The sequence below is a fragment of the Aquarana catesbeiana genome, linkage group LG04, assembly GCF_042186555.1.
Source record: "Aquarana catesbeiana isolate 2022-GZ linkage group LG04, ASM4218655v1, whole genome shotgun sequence".
NCBI classification, from domain to species: domain Eukaryota; kingdom Metazoa; phylum Chordata; class Amphibia; order Anura; family Ranidae; genus Aquarana; species Aquarana catesbeiana.
In genome coordinates, this window is record NC_133327.1 from 418,796,927 (window position 1) to 418,819,802 (window position 22,876).

The 22,876-nt window shown below is 40.6% G+C and overlaps 1 protein-coding gene across 2 annotated transcripts in view; it reads left to right on the top strand.

The window, feature by feature from the left end:
• PDE7B (phosphodiesterase 7B) overlaps window positions 1-22,876 on the top strand; it is a 478,356-nt gene that overhangs the window by 374,377 nt on the left and 81,103 nt on the right. The gene's annotated exons all lie outside the window — the stretch shown is intronic.

The window sequence follows — 22,876 nt, forward strand, 5'->3', positions numbered from 1 at the left end:
AGTAATGTAATAACACTATATAAACAAAAATCTAGTGGTATATAAAAAAAATTCGTTATAACAACCTTTGTGTGAAACACCCCTGTGTACATCTATATTAGGTCCTACTAATCATGCAAAAATGATTAAAATAATATATTATCACCATATATGTAAAAATGTAGTGGTATACAAAATACATTGCAATAACCTACTATGTAGTAAACGTTAATACAGACTGTATATACACAGTAAAATGATCCCAAAACTTCCACCAAAAATAAGCATATGCGATACAAATTGGGGTGGAATTGGGTAGCTAGTCTCTGGGGTATTGACCGGTTCGTTCAATCAGACGAATGCATCCTGGAGCATTTAATTATTCCTGCAGGATTAGCAGGACCGAGTATAGATGTATACACGGGTGTTTCACACAAAGGTTCACATTGATGTTCACATTAATGTCCATTAGTATAATATAGCGCTACACTTTTTCTTTTTCACATTCATTCAGAAAGTCCGTCGTAAAGTCCGTCGAAAAAGTCCGCCGGACAAACTCTGCCGTAAAGTCCACTCGTGTGTACGTGGCATTAGGCTACCATGTTTTCAGGACTTATGTTTTGGGACTACTTTTATCTCAACGACAAAGATTCTAGGACAGTCCTCTTGAGCAAGAACTGCTTTCTTTGTAACTCTGAGGATGTACCACCTTCATCTGGAAGGAGGAATGAACTGTCTGTAAATAATTTTCACTTCATCTACTAAAGCAAAGGCTGAAAGAGACATCTATGGTGTGGACATTGCATTCTTCTTAATCCACATGGTAATGTCTCTTAGAAATAGATCAGTGCATGGTGGACTACATTGTGATCTGATGCCTGGACCGGTGAGGTACAGGCAATATAGTTGCAGAAACACTGGTTAAGCCACCTTGGGTGCTTTGTCCTCCAATAGGTTACGTATGCTGGGAACCCTGCTGGTCCCATCTCAGAGTGTCTCAGTGGGCTGGGTGAATGCAGTCTCGTCAGGCAGTGGAAAGGTTAAACAGCAGAGGTATTCCCCCACCTCTCAGCCTTAGGACATGAGGAAAGCATGCAGCCAAGCTCCCAGTTCTCCTTACATAGCATGGCTATACACAATATGGAGAAATTCATCCTCAAAGTTCACAGAGGCACTAAAATCACAGCTAGTTCTTCTCTTTCTGTGGAGATCAGATTCTTGGCAGCCCGATAGCCTTTAAAATACATCCAAGTCAGAGTTTCTGTTGTGATCTTTGAGGATGAATGACTTCACAGTATATTCAGCTAGAGAAGTCACTGGTGCACTTTAAGTCTTTTTCTGTATAATATTTTAACATTCATTCATTTGTAAGTGATTTTAGATATTCTTTTCGGAAGCTGTATTGCTTTTTCTGATGGTTATGTATAACATTTTATAGATATGCAGTACTGTAGAAGACCTATAGATATGTAAATTATTGGTTTACAGAAATAGTTAAATGGTGACAGGTTTCTACAAGCTTGCCCACCTCAACGTGTGTGAGTGAAAAACATTCTAGTTCAAAAGATTTGATATGCATTTCAAATTATAACTCTTGGTTGTGTTGAGACAGAGTAACTTGTAATCATTTAGTCTGTTTTGCCAGTAACTTGTTATTTTTATATGTAGTGCTAAAATCAGGGTGTGGTCTGGGGTCATTCTCAGGTACACAGCACTGTTGCACCATGCAGCATTTTGAGTTGATGTCAACAATTTAGACAGAAGGGGTTAAAATGACTGATGTCTCACTGCTGATTACACAGCACCGTATTCTACACAGATTCTACATATTAATCAACACTGGTGTATAACATCATTTTAAAGGGCACATGTAGTGGTTTTTGTACATGCTTTCCTTATTTGATGTGTTTAGAATTGAAAAATAAGCACCTTGTTATAGTTTACCTCCTTTGTTGTAAAAAGTTTGTTGTTTACCAAGCTCAAAAGCTCAAGCTATAGCTTGCACGCATAAGTGAATGGGTCACAGTAGTGACTTATGCCCCTCTCTCCCTCTCCCTCTGCATGGCTCTGTCCTGATGCTTTATTGAGAGACAGTCCACTTGAAAGAAAAAGGAGATGACTACTACTATACTCTCTCTTTACGAAACCTCTAGTGCTTAGGGAATCTTTTGTTGCTTGAAAGGTAAAGGAGATGACTACTACTATACTATCTCTTTACAAAACCTCTAGTGCTTAGGGAATCTTTTGTTGCTTGAAAGCTAAAGGAGATGACTACTACTATACTATCTCTTTACAAAACATCTAGTGCTTAGAGAATCTTTTGTTGCTTGAAAGGTAAAGGAGATGACTACTACCATACTCTCTTTACAAAACCTCTAGTGCTCAGGGAATCTTATATTACTTTATTTGTTATACAAAGATTGTATAGTAAAAAAAAATAAAAATAAAATATCAGTTTAAAAATATCCAAACTTAAAAAAATTTTATTAAAATAAAATGAACTCCATTAGATTTGTTTGGAGAATGTACTTTGTTTGGGGTACCTTGATTTTAATGAAGGCTAACTGGATCTTAAAATAAGAGTTTTTTTACAAATAGGAATAAAACTAATTATAAGAGGGAGGAAAGGGGTATAAGGTGATGGGTGTGAGGGAAAGGGAAAAAATCTACTCGTTAGGCTAGCATATTCATTTTCACTTTGAAAACCATACACCTAAGGCATCCCTCTGTTCTTGAAACACCCCCACCAGGCAGGTCCCAGCAAATCACATCCTTTAAAGTTGCATGGAGATCAATTTTACCAGCTCCAACAATTTTTAATGAAGTCCATTAAAGTATACAATTTTACAAGTACAATGAAGTTCAGTTAAAAGCAAAATTTGGATTTGTTATGATTTTCTTTCCTGATTTAGGCAGCCTTTAAAGAGGCATAGGCACAGATGTTACATTAATAGAGAAGAATGCATTTTTAAAAATACCCCACTTCACAAGCTTAACTGTGACAACAGGAGTAAAATGTTGATTATTCATGCTGCATTTGTTTATTCCTGTTGTATTCAGTTTTTCTTATTTTTTAAAGCTGTGCAAAGCGCAGGTACTGTGTCTGAAGAGCAATACCAGGGCCGTGATACCCATGAGTCCAATTTAGGAGGTTGCCTCTGTTCTTAGTGCAGTTTAGTCACGCTGAGCCTGGTAAAACCATAGGCTCAGTGTTATTGAGCTTCCTGCCTGGGTCTCTGCGCTTGTCACTGCCCTGCCTTGGTCACTGCTGTTAAAAATGCGGGTTCAACATCACTGAGCACAGTGCTGCCGGCCACTGCACCTGCCTGTGTGACAGGCACAGCAGTCTGGTGAAAAAATCAGCTCAGTGATGCTGAGCATGAACTTTAGACAGGTTTATCATCACTGAGCTGACAGGGTGTTTTGTGTGCACCCATAAACACACACACAGGCAGAATTACTGCATGTGGCGGACATATTTAATTTGCTGATATCAAAACAGAATGATGATTTCTTATTGACTACTTTAGGTTACTGTACAGTACACTTTGCAGTGTGCATAGAACAATTTTAACCATCTGTCGTCATATAACCAATCATATAAAAAGACGCCCTGTGCTGAAAACAGTCACTTCCATTAAACAGCAGATATAAAGTTGTATAACTTGTTCTTATATTACGTTATCCTGTGAAAAAAAAAAAAGGTTACCTTGAGTAGTAGGCACTCACATCTGCCTGCTACAGAGCTGAATTTAGACACTGCTGCCATAGCCACAACTTTGTGATTGATGGCACCCTGGTGTATAAGTTTCGTCCCTTGTTTTGTGTGATTATTTTAGTAGCATGTAATATAGAATGCATTGGAATGCATTAGAGTCAGCAAGGGGTCTGCTTTTATATTTCAGTTGTAAAGTTCAAATAGAAGCTGCTGTCAGGATTTGAACCTGGAACCTCTGCCGAGTCTGGCTGTGGCTCTTTGCACTTTACCATCTACGATGCTGGACAGCTCTCTCCCTGATCCCTTGGAGAACCTTATACTGTATCTTTGTGAAAATATCCTAGGATAGACTTCTGCGCTACTATAATATAACCGTGTAAAGATGAACATAAATGTGCTGCAGCAAAATCAAAAAATAGTGAACACCCCTCACTAATAACAGAACTAAAAAAATGCACAATAGTGATAAATTGTGTATGTGATTCTGCGCAACAACTTGTAAGTAAATAATGCTATTAAAAAAGACTGTACTACTAATAAAATAGCTCCAAATGTAAAACCACAGTAAATAAAAATGTGAATAAAAGTGAATGTCCTTCAATAACATGAAAAACGTAGAAAACGTGAATCAAGGTGACTTCAGTGCTGTTCAATCACATAAATCACATAATAAAATAACATATATAAACTGTGACTCATTAAGTGAACATGTGTTGATAGGTGATCAGGTGACTTTTCGTGGCAATAGATGCCCACTGGGGGCTCCCAGAACTCTCAACTCAATGACACAATAAAAGTGCCTGTGTATAATCTTTGGGTCTGTGCTTTTTCTGGTCCGGTCTCGTGCTGGCGTCCTGTTCCGTCTCAGGGGAGAAGGCACTTCCTCCAAAGGATGGACTCCACATACGGATAATTAAAAGCAAGGGACTCCAATAGGGTAATATTGTTAAGCCAAGGGTTTTATTAAAAAATATATATCTGCTTACATGAAAGCAAACAGCAATGCGCCAAACAACAGTGAAAACAGCGTGATTGCGATCCTCGCTACGTCACTTCCGGTCCGCGCTAAGTGTTTCCGGTTACGTCACCGGATTTATCACTATTGTGCATTTTTTTAGTTTTATACTGTATCTTGTTTTTGGGGAACCTTGAACTTCTTGCTCCTGCCATGAGCTTCCTATTTACGTCATGTCTGCACTTCCGGTTTGCTAGATAATCGTGCTTTTTTCCACACAGTTGGTTGCTCCTTTCACTCCTGCTGCTGTCCGTATCTTCACAACCATTTGTTACCGATCTTTGGCTTGTTTCCCAAGTGCGCTTCTGCTTAATCCCAACCTGTAACCACTTGTTACCAACCTTTGGCTTGTTTACTGACTGCGCTTCTGCTTGATCTCTACCTGCTACACCTGTTACTGCACCCTGGCTTGCTCACCTGGTGGGGAGATCCAGAGGACCATGACCTGGCACTAGGACACAGAAAAACCCATCTCCACTATTAGAAGCTCTGGTGAAGACCAGTTAGTGCTTAGACCCTGCCCCTTGGGTGAGCCTGCTTTACCTGCCAGGGTAATCTTGCTGGTTTCTATGTGAACATTTCTACTGCTATAGCTACTGACCTCTGAGCATAACCCCTGGCCATGGCAGCTACACTCCTAGTTGTACATGACCTTTGAATACTCAGTGGGTGCTTGAAATGCTAAAACCAGATTAAAAGATACAAAGCCACCAGCACTCAATGTTTGAGAGTGCTTGTGACTTTGTGCCTTCTTATCTGCTTTATATGCAGGACCACTTTTTACAGTACAGACCACCAAACCATAGAAAGGAAAGATTTTTGTTTTATTTTTGAACAATAAACAGCTCTCTCAGTCCTCTTGTTATCCTCATTACCCATATCTCTTTGTAGTTCTCTAATTGAATATAGCTAGACATATCCAGAGATAGATATTTGAAGGAAATAAGATAAGGAAAATTTACCACAATGTGTACATTTTAAGGTTTGGTTCTGACCCCTACCTATCCTTTCTGCCCTAGCCAATGGCCTACAATTGTCATTTGACAATTGTAAACAGCAAGCAGACATCCGAAGATGCCTACCCTTCAGGGGAACATTTCTTAACGCCACAGGTTTGCTTTAAAGTTTGGTTAAAAGAATCATTCCCTCCACAAAATATACAATGTGGTAATGGACATTTCAGATTTCCAAAACTGAAGTTTTGTTACAGTGTTGATCCTGAAGAGGCATGGATGAGCTGCAGAGCAGGAAAAAGCCATAACGACAACCTAAAAATACGACACCAATTAACATGACTGAAGCTAAGAGGAATCTTTGCTCTTTATCTTTATTGACAATAGCCTTTTATAATCTGAATGATATAGTGCATACTTGTAAAATTTATGAATTCTTTAGGATTGTGTTTTTCACTTACATTGGTACATTGTGAAGTACGTATCTTCTTTATACAGTATGTATGTATATTTATAGCTAACGCAGTTAAATACTTCACTGTTTTCTGACAACAGTAATGGCCAAGGACTTTTTTATTTAGTCCATGTCATTATGTATCACATGATTCCTAAAGAGCAGCTCCAGATAAGTAACAAATATATTTAATTGCGAGCACTATCCAAAAGACAACAAGAACACTTTAATTTTAGTTTGCTTTTTATGCATTCCATTGGAGCCAGTATTATATAGCTTTGCACCGTGTCTCTGGGTGGGCTTGCAGCCTTGTACTGCAATATTCTGTGCCATGCAATCCCCAATTTGAAGAACTATAGAGGGAAGTGTTAAGAACCAGGGAACACTGTGGTGAATTACAATGGGTTCAAATTCCCGGATAGAGGATACCATACAGCAGTCTTCAAGGGAGGGTTTTCAGTCTCCACAAACCCATGGAGTTGTACGTGGCTGGGAGGAAATAGTTCCTGACAATGTCATCCCTAGCGACCCAGAGGACTCAGAGTCTCATGCCTCTTCAAACTTACGCTGCATGGGCTCCCTGATTCTGCAAAGCCTGTGAAAGGACCTGAGGATTTGTGGTATCAAGGAGAGGGTTAGTTTAGGTTTAAACAACCATCGGCAGCGTCTGCATTATATGGTGCAGGAATATATTTTGCAAGAGTGGACTTGGAGACCTTTCCATCTGAGCATCCACTGGGTTACTGGGTCATGAGGATGGACCACTGGCCAGAACTTGCTCAATATGCAATGGAGCTACTGGCCTGTCCTGCATTCAACGTGCTTTCTAAACGGACATTCAGTGCTGCTGAAGGGTTTGTGATGGATCAAAGAGTGCGCCTGTCCACAGACTCCGTTGATAGGTTGACATTTATCAAAATTAATCAGTCCTGGATCAGCAGTTATTAAGCACCTGATGCTGATGTAACTGATTGGAATTGCTAGGGATCTGGGATCCCTTGAATACTGCCTATGCTGCCTATCCTATTCCTAAATCTTGTTTATGCTAGCTTCCAACAATATTTTTGGTTTAGGGCACCACCAACACCCAAGGCCCAATTTTTCTGCACCTGTTTGACAGGGGCATGTCATTTCAATTTGTTTAGAAATTTTTAAGAGCAGGGCCCGTTCCTGCGCAAAACAAGGGTAACTGGGAGTGGGTTACAGTGTTCAGGCATCACTTGGGATGGGCGAACAGTTTGGGCCCAGCATAAGTTTGGCCTTAACATCGCCCATTCAGGTACTCGTCTAACACCTGAACTTTCTGGGCACTTAGTGGGATGTTCGCCCACTGAGCGCACAGTTAATAGGTTGTTAAGGCTTCCCCGCTGAGAGGTAAATTTAAAAAAAAAAATATTGTACAAAAAAGAATGTAAATTTTTAAAAATTGGGGAAAAAATGGCGTGGGGGGACGCGTCTGGTATGGATTTTAACCATTTCCCCAGCGGCACATTGTAAAATTACGCCAGCAGGAACACTCCCTCCCTCCTGCAGCCCATCAGAGTACCCGAGTACCTATCTGCAGCCAATGCCTCCTAGAATATACATTGGGTGTTTTCTTTCCAAAATGGGGTCATTTGGGAGGTATTTGTACTGTCCTGAAATTTCAGGGCCTCAAGAAATGAGATAGGCCATCAGTATATCAGGTGTGATCAAATTTTAATGATTTGCATCATAGTTTGTAGACTCTATAACTTTAACAAAGACAAAATAATATCCACTAATTTGGGTTATTTTTACCAAAGATATGTAGCAGTATAAATTGTGGCCCAAATTTATGAACAAAAATTACTTATTTGCAAAATTTTATAATAGAAAAATAAAGAAAAGTGTTTTTTATTCTAAATTTTTGCTCATTTTTTACTTGTAAGGCAAAAAAGAAAAAAAATCAGTGGTGATTAAATACCACCAAAAGAAAGCTCTATTTGTGTGAAAAAATGATAAAAATGTTGTTTGGGTACAATGTTGCATGACTGAGTAAATGTCATTCAAAGTGTGAGAGCACTGAAAGTTTTAAATTGGTCTGGGCAGGAAGGGGTGAACGTGCCCTGTATTGAAGTGATTAAGGGGAACCCTATGACTGAATTAAGAAAAAAATGGTGTGCCCCCCCCCCCCCCCAAATCCATACCAGGCCCTTTGGGTCTGGTATAGATTTTTTTTTACAATAAATTCTTTATTTACGTTTTTTCCACAATAATAGTAGTACAATATTACATATGAGTACATCAACACCTACATCTTCTATTTTACAAATACTATCTTCTTGAAAATCGCCAATTACTATCATCTTTATCAAGAAATGATGTTATCTTTAGGCAAAAAACTCATAATTTCATCTTGCCTTCTTATTATTCTAATACATACCCGTAATAATTCCTACTCTTATTACATTTTCCTTAACCAGGGATAGCCCTGGTTATCCTCCAAAGCCAAAACAAAACACTCAAAAAAAAAAAAGACAGAAGAAGAAAAGAGAGAAAAAGAGAACAAAAAACCCCCAAAAACTTAATACTATGCCCCCTTATACCGTCCACCCCTCCCCCCCGCTAGAAATTTTATTTAGGGATTCTGCTCCCTGTATATAATATAGGGAGTCCAGACTTCCCGATACCTGTCTTCTTGCTCTTTCAGAGTCATGGTAAGATTTTCCATTTGTTGGATCTCTGTTATTCTGCTAATCCATTGTAATTTAGTTGGAGCTACCGTGCTTTTCCAAAGTGCCGGGATACAAGCTTTTGCTGCTGTAAGCAGGTGCCTTAAAAGAGATTTTTTATATTTATCAATAGATAACGGAATATCATGCAGCAAAAAAGCTGCCGGGTTTTCTCCAAGAAACACACCAGTAATTTCTTTAACTGTTTCAGATACCATTTTCCAGAATTCCTTCGGACCAGTACATTCCCAAAATATGTGTAACATGGTGCCCTCCGCACCCTGGCAGCGCCAACATAGATTGGATATTTGTGAAAATATCCTATTCAATATTTCCGGGGTTCTATACCACCTAGTCAAAATGTTATACCCCCCTTCTTGATGTCTAGTTGCCATTGACGCCTTGTGTGTAAACATAAAGATCTTATTTTTCTGTGTCTCAGAGAAAGTAACCCCGAGGTCCCTCTCCCATGCTTGTATAAAGGCCAGCTCTTGTGGGGCTTCTAACTCCGTCAACAATGCATACATAAATGAGAGTGAGTGTCTCAGTGTTTCACCCTCTAGGCATATCTGTTCAAACATAGATGGAGTACGTACCATCGGCACTCGTTGCTTAATTGATCGAAGGAAGGCATTAAGCTGTATTTGCCTAAATGGGTCTAGATCAGACGAGAACACCCGTTCGATCTCCCCCTTAGTCATCACATGATTGTCAATAGATAAATGTATAATCCTGCTAATGCCTCGTCGCCTCAGATCCCTGAAACCCTGGTCTATAAGGCCTGGCTTAAACACTGAGGTACCCAGGATTGGTATCATGGGACTTGGATGAGTCGACATCTTAGTTTTCTTAAATGTCTTTTTGATGGATTGGAGCGTAGCACCCACAGTGGGGTGTCTCCTCACCACCTGTGGTAACTCTATATCCAAAAGCCATGCTATTCCCTCCAAGGGTATCTCAATCGTTGCTTGTTCCATTTGTATCCAAGGCTTTTCCTTATGTAGTACACACCAATCTACTACCCGTGCTAGATGTGATGCTTCATAATAACCCACCGGGTCCGGAAATCCCACCCCTCCTCTCTCCTTTGGTAATGTCAGAATATCTCTGCGTATTCTCGCTGTTTTGCCCGCCCATATAAACCTCACAAATCTTGATCTCCTGAGGGGAGCTTTATAGGTAGGGTCCGAGTATAGCAATCTCGGCATTACATTCATTTTGATAATGTTAATTCTACCAAACCGCGTGAAGACTTCTTTGTCCCACCGCTGAAAATCTAATTTAATCTGTTGTACCAATGGGGCAAAATTAAGTTCAAAAACTCTCTTAAGCTTATTCGGTATTTTAGTCCCTAGATAGCATATATGTGAATCTGTCCATCTAAAAGCAAAATAATCCGAAAGCTGGTGTTGTAACGCAGTATTCACTTCCACACCCATCGCTTCAGACTTACTATAGTTTACCTTGAAATTGGATATCCCTCCATATATGCGTAACTCCGATAGTAGAGATGGTAAAGATACAACTGGAGAGGTTATAAAGAATAGCAAGTCATCCGCATATGCGGCCAATTTATGTTCTTCCCCTTTTATTGAAATGCCCCTAATGTCTGGGTTGACCCGTATTGTTCTCAAAGAGGATTCTAGTGTGAGAATAAATATGATAGGTGAGAGTGGACATCCCTGCCGCATTCCGTTATTTATAGCGAATGATTCAGACATTGTATCATTAATCTTCACCCTTGCTTTAGGATATGAATACAGACTAGAAATCCAGTTCTGCATCCCACTTTTCAATCCTATATGCTGTAACGTGGCTCTCAGGAATGTCCAGTCTACCCTATCAAATGCTTTTTCGGCATCAGTGGATATAAGCACTAGGGGTTTTTGATAATGTTGGGATATATATATGGCATTTAGAACCCTTTGCGTGTTTTCTTTACCCTCTCTATTAGGGGTAAATCCTACTTGATCCTGATGCACTAGAGCGGGGATGTATGTCAATAATCTATTAGCGAGTATTTTTGTAAAGATCTTAAGGTCTACGTTTAGCACCGAGATTGGACGATAGCTAGCACATAGGGCTGGATCCTTTCCCTCCTTAGGAATTACTCTTATGTGGGCCATTAATGTTTCCACGGGCATCATTTGTCCATCACGTATTGAGTTAAAAGCAGCTAGGAATTTAGGTGCCAGTTTTTCAGAAAAAGTCTTATAATACAGCAAGGTATACCCATCGAGGCCTGGGGCCTTTCCTGGCTTCAGCGATTTCAGGGCTTCTGAAAATTCTTCTATTGTAATTGGGCCATCTATGTCTCCTGCTCCTTCTTCAGGTATCTTAGGCATTCCTGAAGCCAATATGTATTCTTTTGCCGACTCCCATCTATTAGATGTCCTTGAATTAGGCAGTTGGCCCTCTATCTGATATAGGTTGGCATAATAATCCCTAAATGCCTTTGCAATTGCCTGTGAGGAGCTGACTAACGTATCTCCCTGGGTTTTAATATGATCAATATGATTCCGAGCTCTTGTCTCTCTGAGCGCATTTGCTAGCACCCTGCTAGGCTTATTTCTGTATTCATAGTATACTCGCCTACATCGGGCCAGCTTCGCTTTTGCTTTATCTATTAGTAATAGATTTAATTCATCCCGTAAGCCCGAAAGTTTCTCCTCCGTCTGTTGTGCATGAGATTTCTTGTGTGCCTGTTCGAGTATACGGATTTCTCCAAGCAGGGTGTCCAGCTTAGCGCTGAGAGAGCGTTTCCTATGAGCTCCTAAAGATATGAGGATTCCTCTGATGTAACATTTATGCACTTCCCATCTGCAAAATGGGGTTGTTTCCCCTGATTTATTGTTTATAAAGAAGGATTCCAATTCCTGAGCTATCTGATTCTCATACTCTGGTTCCTTCAGGAGTGTCTCATTCAACTTCCAGTTCCATTCTCGGGGGCTTATGTCTCCCCATTCTATAACACAATTAGTTGGTGTGTGGTCTGATAATGTGAATGAGCCTATGGAAGCCTCCAATATACACGACAGTGCATTCTGTGATAGAAAGACATAGTCAATTCTAGTATATGTCTTATGTTTAGCGGAGAAAAAGGTATAATCTCTGTTGTGTACATGGAGGGTCCGCCAAGTGTCCCTTAATTGCAAATCTTGTAGCAATCTCTTTGCTCTGCGCAGTTTTATATAAGATAAATGAGACACTCCCTTTGAGACATCCAGAGCAGGATCCAATGTCATGTTCAGATCCCCTCCCATCATCAGGATCCCCTCTTTATTTTGATGTACCAAATTCAGATATGTCTCAAGAGCTGAGAATTGATCTTCATTTGGTAGATACAAGTTTACTAGCATAACCTTTTGTTCGCATAGAAATCCTTTTACAATAAGAAGACAACCTGCCTCATCCGTAATTATCTCGGATTCTTTCCAAGGTATCTGATTCGAAATCATAATTGATACTCCCTTCGCCTTTGCGGTCTGGGAGGCACCATGATACACTATAGGAAATCTATGATTCCCCAATTTTGGGATTTTATCATTTCTAAAATGTGTCTCTTGTAAAAAAATGATTTGGGATTTCAGTCTCCTCAGTTCAGTTAACAATCTGGTGCGTTTCTCTGGACTATTTAGCCCCTTAACATTATAGGAGGTCAGAGTTATCCTAGTCATTTTGCCCTTTAATTCTAGCAAGTCACCAGTGTGAGGGGAATGTGGGGGAGGGGGGACGGGACAATAAGGCCAACCCTACCCAGGACCAAAACAAAACAAAAAAACAAAAAGGAGGAAAAACAAAGAAAGAAAAAAACTCAGAAAGCTGTTTCTCAGGGTCTGGCTAGTTATCCAGAACCCTGAGTAATGTATAATCTAAGCTATAGCAGGCTCTATGCGACAGCAAGACTGCCTGCTATTTGCGTAGTAAAAGAAATTGAAAAGTTAAACGCTTCCGACTTCCCTCCACTTGGAGGAGAGGCGTATAAATTTGGGGAGAGTGAATAAGCCCGGCAGAGATCTGAGCTATAGTATCTATCCACATGCACCCTATAACCGCTTGCACCCCCGTGTATATATCACCACTTTTTTTTTGCCTGTATATCACATTTCTTAACCTATCCATCTAGGCCCCTTTCAAGTCGGCCCCCTTCCCCATTATTTGCTCATAACCACCAGACGGATTCCATTATCCCCCCAATATATATTGATACTTTACTGAAAATCCTATCACACATTTTTTATCTCCTACTAATACATATTAAGGTGGTTTCCTGAACCCACAAGGGAAGAAAAAAACAAACAAAAAAAAAAAAAAAACAGAAACAAAAAACCCCCGACCCACCTCTATTATTAGGGACTTTGGTGAAACGGCAAATATTCAAACTAACTCAACCCCTACATCTTCCAGTTCAAACAAGTTTTCTTAAATGTGGGATTTTCTTTCCATAACCAGGATATTAAAACATACTATTCTACCAACGAGGGAGTAGGGGTACTGCGTACCTTTCTAGGAGGATACACCCTCCCCTCTATTTTACCTCCTAACCCCTGTGACGGTGTATTAAGTGCTATACTCTCGTATTCCACCCAGCGTGAAACTAACTCACAGCAAACACAAAAAAAAAAAAAAAAAAGAGAAAAAAAAAGAAAAAGCCACAAAAAACAGAAATAAAAAAAACACTACTCTCTATCGTGTGAAACCACTACCTTATATAAGACCTCCTTCGCTACTTACATATTCCTATGCTGACAGACGTAGCAAAAATTCTTGCTTATCAATCGTGAATTGTGATATATGATATGTGATATGTGTTATTTATTATTAGTCCTCTGCCCCATTCGGGCTACCAATACCAAAACTACAACAAAACAATACACAACCCCCACAAAAAAACAAAAAAAAAAGTGCCATTCTATCCCCTCCTCCTATATCCCCTCCCCCACCCAGACCATTCTTATGTTCCCCTCCTACCAGTACCTTACAAAAAAAAACGGGGGAAGTCCCTATACCATGTATACAAAGCATACGTTCCATACCATGCATCATCCCCATTTTTCTTCAATAATCTCTAACCGTGTATCTGACGTACTTTGCAGTTATTCAAGATTGTGCACTCTGTCATCTACCGCCACTACTTTGGCATGCACCTCCTCCATCTCCTCCCTTAATGTCCCCATTATACTGACCAGGAGTTTTTGGATGTCATCTTTAGTAGGGAGAGCCTGAATAAGCTGTCTAATGTCCGGCTCTATCTCCTGCTCCTGTATCTGTGTATTATATGCAGTGTGCGAGCATACCTGAACCTCTTCATTTATAGCTGTATGAGTAGCTGATAAGGGCTCCGCTTCTGCTACTTCCGTCGGTGTAGACGATCCACCCCTCTGTAACAGAGAAACAGCTGGTGCCTGTAGTGATACCTCCGACAACGGCTCCTGTGTCAGAGCCATGCTGACGCTGGCGTCCACTGGTTATTCCAGATCCCTCTTCACCGTCAGGTATCGGGTGATGTACGAGTGTATTGGAGTGTACGGCACTCCTAGACTCTTACCCCGCCTCGACATATACTGTGTGGGGCTGGTGAATTACTGCCAGTCTGCTGGAGGGTGCACTGTGATACCGTTACGCTTCGGTCTCCATCGCTCTCACACTGCCATGCTTAGACCACTCCCCCCGGAACACAGAAGTCCGTGGGGTATTGACTGTTGACTGCAGATGTTGTCCATTATCTGTGGTATAGATTTTAAGGCGAACTCCACGGCAAAATTAAAAAAAAAAAAAAAAACAGCGTGGGGTCCCCCCCAGAATCCATACCAGGCACTTTGGGTCTGGCATGGCTTTTAAGGGGAACTCCATGCCAAAATTGAAAAAAAAAATCCATACCAGACCCTTATCCGAGCATGCAGCCTGGCAGGCCAGGAAAGGGAGGGGACGAGCGAGTGCCCCCCCTCCTGAACCATACCAGGCCGCTTGCCCTCAACATGTTGATGGGGACAAGGGCTCCTCCTGACGACTCTGGCCAGTGGTTGTTGAGGACTGCGGGCGGGGGGGCTTATCGGAATCTGGAAGCCCCCTTTAACAAGATCCCGCCCCCCCCCTTGTGAATGGGTATCGGGTACATTGTACCCCTACCCATTCACCCAAAAAAGTGTTAAAAAGTAAAAACCACAATAGACAGTTTTTGGCAATTCCTTTATTAAAAAAAAAAAGTGTATGCGATGTCCATCCATATTCAATCACATCGTACGACGGACCCAGAAAATAGAAAATATTTTAAAAAGCTCCGCCTCCATGGGAGACCTCCCAGCGACTGCTGTCTTTTGGCTTTGACAGCTGTCATATAGGAAAGGGTGGGGCCTCCCGGTGATGCAACCGAGTGACCCTGCACCAGTCTGACGTCATGTGAGCAAAAAGCAAAAAGACAGCAGTCGCCAGGAAGCCTCCCATGGAGGCAGAGTTTTTTTGTTTTTTTTATTTTTTGGGTCCGTCGGGCGGCGTGATTGACGATGGATTTATTTTGCAGGACACTTTTTTTCTTTTTTAATAAAGGAATCGTCAAAAACTGTCCATTGTGGTTTTAACTAATTGACACTTTTTTGGGAAATGGGTAGGGGTACAATGTACCTGATACCCATTCACATGGGGAGGGCAGGATCTGGGGGGCCCCTTGTTAAAGGGGGCTTCCAGATTCCGATAAGCCCCCTGCCCACAGACCCCGACAGCCACAGCCCAGGATTGTTGGGAAGAGACCCTTGTCTGCATCAACATGGGGACAATGTGCTTTGGGGTGGGGGGGTGCAGAGCCCCCCTCCCTGCCCCAAAGCACACCCCCCCATGTTGAGGGAAAGAGATGGTTCAGGAGGGGGGGCGCTTGCTCGTCCCTCCCTTATCCTGACTTCAAGGCTGCATGCTTGGATAAGGGTCTGGTATGGATTTTGGGGGGGACCCCACGCCAATTTTGTTTAAGAGTTCACCCTAAAATCCATACCAGACCCGAAGAGCCTGGTATGGACTGGGGATGGACCCCATGCCGTTTTTCAAATTGTTTTTTCATCTATATTGCCAGGAGCCAGCAAAACATTACAGCTGCAAGCAAGTTTATATTACATTTTTTACTTTAGAAATGTCATTATTGCTGCGACACTGTTCTATACATCGCACAGATGCGCCACTTTACAGGCAGACTAAGTGGACCTCCCCAGGCACGATATTTAAATATTTCATTTTTATTGTTTCACTTTAAGCATTATTAAAATCACTGCTCTTGAAAAAAACAATTGTTTTAAAATCTTTTTTTGCATTGATACATGTCCCCTAGGGCAGTACCCGGGCCCCCATACACTTTTTATGGCAATAACATGCATATAGGCCTTTAAAATTAGAACTTTTGATTTTTAATGTTCGTGTAACATAGACTTTAATAGGGTTTGCATGTTCGCTAGAACTTTTTACCTGTTTGAGGTGTTCTGGTGCGATCCGAACTGGGGGGGGGGGTGCTCGGCCCATCCCTAATGGTGTTAGTATGCTTAATTAAAGAGCCATGCACATTCAGCTATGTTGTGAGTTTACTAACATGCGTATATTACTGAACTGGTGGTTTTATAAGCCATTAATTCATATTGATTAGTATTACGATGCACAATAGCATCAATTGAGCAGAATTATTACCCTGGTATTTTCATGCTTTGTCTCCTACTGTGGGTGGTTTGCTAACAGCTAACAAATCTTGTACAGCAGAAATAGAAATAATCCAAGAAAACGTTGTCCTGCCAATATTGCTACACTAACAGTACCTTATATTAAATTTATTTTATGTTTTGAGTATATGATTTGCACTATATAGGGATATATTTATAAAGTGTTGAATGATTGATTCACTAGTGATTCACTGTTTTGTTTTTTGATGATTTGTTTCTGTCTAAACATTCACATTTATCAAGTACATTTGCCAGTGAGATTGCCTACACATTGGCCTCTAATGGTATTCTCTAATGGTAGGAGCAGGACTCACTAATATTCCCCCCATTTATAATGATTCTAACGTTACATTTGGCAGCAACTGTATACATATATATATTGGAGTTCTTATGTACATTGAAGGAGTCCGTTTTTTCGGTTCATTCTTCAAAGTTGTCTCCAGGTAAAGCAGAATTTACTCTTTATGCAAGGGCGCCTTTTTTTTGTGTTCCCCCACCAGTTATTGAAACCAAAAAAAAAGAAAATCACCTCTAGGAAGAAAGTTAGATATACTGTATACTCCCCTTTCCTGCAGCTTATGTAGTGCAGGAGATGATTTTATAATTTTGCCCACAAGATCCTGGGGAGTGCTGAGTACTTAAAATCTTACAAAGAAATGCTGCAGCCCAATACAAGATCTTCTCACAAGATACCTAGTGTTCCTCAGGATTTCGCTGAAAAGAGGACAACGTCATTTCCCCTTGGCACAATGGGCAAAAGCTAAGGGAAAGGAGAGTACATTATAAAACCCCAATCCCCCCCCCCCCAACCTTCTGAGTTGCAAGGGTTTCAGCAAGGGAGTGAGAGAGCACACTAAATAAGCGATAAGCAGCAATAATCATACCTTGCTATTTAGATGCAAGGTCTGCTTTAAATCACCTTTTTTATGCTTGTGATTGAGTGTTCAAATTACTTCTTGATGTTTTCTATCTACCATCGCTTTAAAACAAGTGTTATACCAAATGTGCCATTGCTGGAACATTTCCAATACTGCACCATAACAGAGGGTCAGTAGGGAACAAATTAGTCTTGGAAATGTTCTTTCTAGTTGCTAGTTGGTATGAAATAACATATATTTACTGTATTTCACTGTGGCTTCTTGTACCTCGTCTTGTGGCAGGATACAGTAAAGTTCATCTAAGCATGAAATATTCCACAAAACTATTATGTAACTGTTTGCTGTTATCCATTAAAGTCCATCCTTTTAGTGTTAACCATAAAACTTCCATATTCGAAGGAAAACTAAAAATAGAAAAGAGAAGTCAAAACCAGCAGCCCTATAACAAATGTCACTTTTATGACATTCGTTTGTGTGGGAGCAATCACTCTCTCCTGAATCAAGTATCTTTTAAGCATTGACAGAACTTAATAGTGAACCGTTAAACTTTATGAAAATGGTTCCTTGTCCTCCATCGTTCATACCATTGATACTTACTGTAAACCATGGGCCGTAAAGCCAGGTTGCAGACATGTTAGGCATGAGTTTCTACTGCCACCCGGCCACCTGTTATTTCTCTTTCTCTGCTGCCACCCATTTTCCCTCTGGTTATTTACATTTCTTTGCTGCCTCTTGCCTTCCAGTTATTTACGTGTCTTCACCTAATGCTGTAATGAAGCAATAAACAAAGCCACAGTGTCCAGGCAGTTCAGTAACATGGAGAGCCATGCCTGTCTGGTATTAGAGCCGGCTGCAGAAAGAAGATCAGCTGTGTAGGGTGCAGAGATGATCAGGAGTGGAGGGTGCAAATGTAGTCAGTGGTTGAGGAGTACAGGAGGTGCAGAATTGATCAGTGTTGTAGGAGAAGTGCAGGGGGGAAAAGTGATGATCAGTGGCAGAGGAAGAGTGCAGAGGTGATTAGTACTGGAAATGAGTGTGGGGTATGCAGGGGTTACCAGTGTTAGCGAAGGAGTGCAGGGGTGTTCAGTTGGAGGAGAAGTGCAGGGGAAGCAGAGGTGCTAAATGGTGGAAAAGGAGTGCAGGGAGTTCAGAGCTAATCCATGGAGGAGAAGGAATACAGGTGGTTGCAGAGGTGAGCAGTGGTGGAGGAAGAGTGCAGAGGTGATCAGTTTTGGAAATGAATATGAGGCATTTAGAGGTTAACCGTGTTAGTGGAGGAGTGCAGGGGTTCACAGTGTTGGAGGAGGAGTGCAGGGGTAGCCGAGATGCTGAGTTGTGGAAAAAGGAGTGCAGGGAGTTAATCCATGGAGGAGAAGGGGTGCAGGTGGTTGCAGAGGTGAGCAGTGGTGGAGGAGTGCAGATGTGAGCAGTGAACAAGAGGTGAAAATATCTAGACTGGTAAAATAAATTGGCTATGACAAGCAAAGATACCTTCTGAACCCACCAGAAGTATCTCATGAACACAGCTGCAATTACAAATGACAACATTTTCAAAGGGTAATCCCTCTTCAGAGCTCCTCTCAGTGAAAATGTATATATCTTCTGTTTTCACCTTCTTTACGTACTGTAGATGACTAAGGCAGGTTTTCATTAACATAATAACTGTTTTTTTTCCCCTCCAACTGGGAACTAATGCAGCTTAGAATGCAACAGAAGGGCAAATGTTATTATTCGTCCAAATTGAATTATGTGTTTTTAATAATGACTAATTACAAGTGTGGTGAAGGAATTTACCTTTTTAAATGTTCTATTTTTTTTAGTGTGGTGCTACAAAAATGAATGAACACAATTTTTTAACATACGAATGTAAAAAAAGAATGGGCAAAAGAATAGGGGTAAGAGTTATTAGGAACTAATTAGGGATAACCACAGCTTAATAAGGGGTTATACAGAAACAACTTTTATTAAAAAGAAAAAATAACCAAAATGCATTGTAACAGTAGTAGGCGATATGTTTATGAATAAACCCCGCAGACACTGTTTGAGAGATCTTTCTACAGTAGTGCTGACAGCAGAGACATAAAGCAGGACCTGGCTGTCAAACTGACAGCAGAACCCTAATGACTGAACCAGGAAATCCAGTTTCACTAAGCTTTGAGTACTGCTCTGTAGCCAACAGAATCTGTTAGTGTTCTTTTTGCCATCTAAATGGGCTTAGCTGTCAGTTTGATAGTTGGGTCACATTTTGTGTCTCTTTACTCAGCTGTCAAACTCAGATCCCATAGCTGCTGCGTGGAATGCTATGGCAGAAGCTCTGCCACTGGGTATACAGCATGTGCTCTATTGCAAAAAATAAAAATAGAAATATCAAGCAGGTAAATGTGTTTTGTTATATATGAAACGCAATAGAACGCATATTTTAAAATATTACTCCGCTTTCCATAAGTCTGCAGTGCTTCTCCACTGATGAGCCAGTTTTCAAATATTCTAAAGCAATGTTTCTCAAGTCCAGTCCTTAAGGCGCAACAACAGGTCATGTTTTCAGGATTTCCATTATTTTGCACAAGTGAATTGATCAGTTTTACTGCCTTAGTAATTACCACAGCCGTTTCATCTGAGAGAAATCCTGAAAACATGACCTGTTGAAGTGCCTTGAGGACTGGAGTTGAGAAACACTGTTCTAAAGCAATGTTAGCGGTGCCTCCTCCCCCACCCCCATACTTATCTGAGTCCAATCTCGATCCAGCACTGTGCCCGAGAACAGCGGCCCTCCTCACTTTCTCCCTCTTCACAGGGCAGATTGATAGCACCGGGAGTCATTGGCTCCCAGTGCTGTCAATCAAATCCTATAATGAGGGACCAGGGGGTGTGGTTGAGCCCCGCTGTCTTTGACCGAGTGACTTCCTATGGTGGGCACTCACCAAAAAGGAGGTGCCAGAAGTGCCAGCGGGGGACCCCAGAAGAGGAGGGTCAGGCTGCTCTGTGCAAAACCATTGCCCAGGGCAGGTGCGTATAACGTATATGCGTATAATATGTTTATTATTTTTTAAAAAAAAAGGTTTAGAATAACTTTAAGTTTTACTGTGAGCCTTAGAACAGAGCCAGCCCAAGAACAATAGCAATCAGAAAAATATAAACACATCTGCTGTAAACCAAGTCTTTATGTTTTACACTTTGCAATATCATTATAAAATTGTATTAAATACAATGCAGCTCTGTATAACACTGTGATACAAAGCCTGCCCTTAACAAGAGCAATTGAAGGGAAACCAATTAATAACGTTCATCATATCCTGTCTGTTGTCTATACGGGTTTGTCGTTTCCTGTTCTGTGTTTGTGGAACCTCTACAGTATTTCCTCCCTCCCTAGTAAAAATGGGACACATAATACTACCAGGTTACATCTGCGTCATGTCTGTAGATGTAACATGTAACAACTGCTAGCACAACAACAAGAACAGCTAGAAGTAAAATGCTTTTAATACTTTCAAATATGTTAGCTATGGGTTCAACAAATTAATTCTACAGATATATCACCCACACACACAGATAACCATTGAACACTGTTGAGTGGAACTAATTTTTTTCATTCAGGATAAAATGAGTAAGGGTTAGAACAGGAGTTTAAAACCAATGGTATTCATATTCCTTGGCGATATGGGAACCAATTGATGTGAATCTCTCTATACATGAGTCCTATGACAGAAAGAAAGAAAAGGAAAGAATATAGAATATAAACTAGATGTCTGTACTTCAGCAGGGAGCAGAAGCCAAATTCACAGACCCTGTAATATCCAGGGGATATTTGTTCATACATACTGTATAGCCAGCAAAAACTCTTTTTACTTGGTATAGAAAAGTAATATACCTCCAGCCAGCATGCTATATCTGTGTTAAAGAAATTACTTTTATCAACAAGCTGTAAAATATATATGTAAGTCTATATCTAACCTTGGCTGAAAAAATTATGCTTCACTTAACATTTTCTTTGCCTTACAGAGCTTTCCTCCAAAATCAAGCAATAATACCTCCTAGGCAATAAAATGTATTATCTTGTGTTTTATTAAGTTGGCCATTTCGATGAGAACCAATTTATAAAAGAAGCAGATTCCTTAAAGACAAGTATGGAAATTTAAAAAAAAAAGAACTGTTAATATACTTACCTAGGTGGATGCAGCATCAGTCCGCCACTGCCTTTAAAATTGAGATCTAAATGATCAAAGACCGCTGATCGCTCAGTTCATGGTCTCCAGTGAGCAGAGAGTCAGTGAGTGTCATTCACTGTCTCTTTGCTGTGCCCCTCCAGCGCTCACTGGAGTACCAGGCTGTGCAGGGGGCCGGAGCGGCTGGCTCAGTCTCTCAGTGACGTGCTGAGAGGCTAAACCAGCTGCTGAACAAGCATCTGGGTGGATCCCAACATTAAAGTCGGGCTCTCTCCAGAGCTTGGACAGCTGGGTGACGTCTGAGTGAAACTAAACTTTCTCAATCAGCATTAAAATATTTGTGAACACACTGCTTCAAAAGGACATTGAACTACAGTATATAGAATTACATGCCTCAATGCATATTAATTAGAAAAAAAAAATGAACCTTTATTTTAATTTTTTTTGTGGCTGGCATGTGATGTCACAGCCTCACCAGTTCCTCTTAACTGTAGCGGTGGGGGGGGGTCTGTTTAGGAGGGGTGAAGGGGCAGAGGAGACTTACAAAGGGAGGGGAGGTTGGAGGGGCAGGAAGGGGGGAGGTAAATACTGTACATATACAGTATACATGGAAATGTTTTGATTTATATTGTTGTTCTTTTTTAAACATTTGATATATGTTGGTTTGCTATATATAAAACCAAATAAAGTTTCAATAAAAAAAAAAATAAAAAAAGGGGTGAACACAGTGGGAAAATCTCCTATCTATGGCCTAATCATATGCAGAAGACTGACAGGTGGGCAGGATTTGGGAAAACAGTGGGTGGGGGGGTGGTAGGTGGGCGGGCTAAAATTAGATATACTGTACACATACAACGAAGAAGAATCTTCCCCTGGACCATTACTGTCAAAACTCGCCCTGCAATGCAACACTCACAGACAGGGAAGTAACAACTTTACTTATAGCATTGTTTGATATGAAGTTGCTTTCAGTATGATATGAGTGCAACTTCATATCAAACAACGCTATATGTAAAGATGTATGTACTTATTATATGCACTTACCAATTATAAATCTGTTTCCAGAGTGATGTTACTCTAAACACTGTACACCCCTGAAGAAAGAATTGCTTTTTCTGAAACGCGTTGGATGATTCCTGTTTGATCGGTCCACAAGAGACTATTGCATTGCCAACAGGCATTGTGGAGTTTCATCCGTCATTCATTTATTTTTAAAGTCATTCTAGTGTAAATCAATCATTACAGCTGTAATTCTTTTAACTATAATCGTTTCGATAAAGTTTTTACAAATTCTCTTTAATTTCCCTAGACATTTGTGGTTTATATAAT